This window comes from Haliotis cracherodii, unplaced genomic scaffold (assembly GCF_022045235.1).
Source record: "Haliotis cracherodii isolate W230 unplaced genomic scaffold, xgHalCrac1.p SCAF_24, whole genome shotgun sequence".
In the NCBI taxonomy this organism is placed as follows: Eukaryota; Metazoa; Mollusca; class Gastropoda; order Lepetellida; family Haliotidae; genus Haliotis; species Haliotis cracherodii.
In genome coordinates this window covers 10,732,123-10,734,297 of record NW_027266280.1, presented here as the reverse complement: position 1 = coordinate 10,734,297, position 2,175 = coordinate 10,732,123, and the positions used below count along the sequence as shown (strand labels likewise).

The 2,175-nt window shown below is 42.8% G+C and overlaps 1 pseudogene; it reads left to right on the top strand.

Moving 5' to 3' along the window:
- The first annotated feature begins 287 nt into the window (after positions 1–287).
- On the top strand, positions 288–1,775 carry LOC139472220 (uncharacterized; annotated as a pseudogene).
- The last annotated feature ends 400 nt before the right edge of the window (positions 1,776–2,175 follow it).

The following is a 2,175-nucleotide window of genomic DNA, read 5'->3' as shown; positions in this document are numbered from 1 at the left end:
AAGAAAATAATTATCAACTGTGATAACCAGGCTGTTGTTTCTATACTGAATAGGCAAACTACTAAATGCAAGGACACCATGCAGTATGTTCGAAAGTTTGTTCTCCACTGTCTCCAAATCAACCTGTTAATTAAGGGAGAGTACAATCCAGGTTCTGAGAATAGCATAGCTGATGCACTTTCTCGTTCTCAGCTTCAGCGTTTTCGCTGCCTTGCACCATATGCTGCTGTCAACCCGACTCAAGTTCCAGACAATCTTGGGATCATCTAAAATCTGAAGCCTTTACAATGATTGAAGCATCACTTTCATTGAACACACGGCAGACCTACGCAGCAGCAGTAAGATCATTTATGCAATGTAGGAGTGAACTTAACATCCCTCAAATATGGCCAGCAAATGTGGATCACATATTATGCTACATAGCAGACATGTGTAGAAAAACTTATTCTAGTTCAACAGTTGCACTTCAACTGTCAGCACTTGCAAGACATCTTTAAGTAAATTGCAGGCTTGACCCTTCTGACCAATTCCTGGTGAGAATGTGCATGCAGGGATATAGAAAGGAAAACTGTACACATGACACTCGTCAACTAATAACCCTTTTATACACTGAGAAACCTTCAACCATGTGTGTAAATCAGATAATGAGTCATGCCTTTTTACAGCTTTGTTCAATCTTGCCTTTTTTGGTTTTCTTCGGATAGGAGAAATTGCACTTGTTTCTGAAAGGGACCGCGATAGACCACTTCAGTTCCAGGATGTAGCCATTGTTCAGGGACCCTTACATGTAAGAGTTCGTTTTTCAAAAACCGATCAACTTGGTAGGGGTACGACACTGATTATCACCCCAAAAAACAGACCCAATCAGCTGCTCAGTTCGAGCAATCAACAGATACCTAACATATCGTCCATCACAACCGTCACAGTTTTTAATCCATCTGAATGGTACCCCAGTGACAAGGTACCAGTTTTCAGCTGTCCTTCGGAAAGCATTGACATGTCTCAACATTGACGCTCAACACTTCAAATCACATTCTTTTAGAATAGTAGCAGCTACCCATGCATCAAGAGTTGGCATATCAGACAATGTGATATGCATGTGGGGCAGGTGGAAGTCTGAGGCATACTCAACATACATAAGGCTTAACATGTAAATGATATTAATTTACCCTTAATGTTATTCAGAAATTTGGATGGTTGGATCCAGTCTCATATACTGGGCACACAGGAGAGCAGTTACCAGGCCAGTGGGTTTAAATTTTGGACTGAAAAAGTAACATGGCATGACAGTTAGGTGGTGCGGGAGACGTGGAATGAAGTGGGGATCTTTAGTTCCTTTCATTACGCAGCAGTTAGACAGGTATCCTCCACCCGCGTGGCTTCTTATTCACTTGGGATCAAACAATCTTGTCGACACTGCAACTCGACATTTACTTGACACTGTCAACCAGGATCTGCAAAAGCTGCAAGCCATGATGCCGGCTACTGTGTTGATATGGTCTGACATTCTACAGTGGGTTACATGGAGAGGCATCTCTGATGGCAGGATAATGGAGAAGAAGCGAAAGCGATACAACAGATTTGGCAGAAAAGGGATTCTCAGCAAATGAGGCCGTGCAAATGGACACTCAGAAATTATTGTATCTGTTCAAGGTTTGTTCATGGAGGACGGCGTTCACGTCTCAGACATTGGAAAAGACATTTTTCTAAATTCATTGCAGGGAGGCCTGGAGAATTTCATTGCTAGGTCTGATGTGCTTGTGTTCCCAAACTAGATATATGACATGACACTGTTGCATTATCTTAGGTTCAGTGGGTGGGATGAACTTGCTATAAAGCAAGTCCAGTGGCGGAGGTCATGGCAGGCGTACCAAATATGTGACATAATGGTTTGTCACCACAGGACTATCTGAACCTCACGTTGTGTGTAACCACGGATGGTAAAGTATTTACCAAAAAGTTTGTAGCTAACCTGACCCTGATGTTGTGCATATCCACAGAGGGTATACAGGGTGTGTAATTGTTCATCGCTGGACTAACTGAACCTCACGTTGTGTGTGGCCACGGAGGGTATTCAGTGTGTGTGTTTGTGCTTGTATTATATTCCGGCCCATTTGGTCATGATGTTTACTGTTGCTGCCGCATCACGATGTCGTGACTTCCGCCATGTAATAA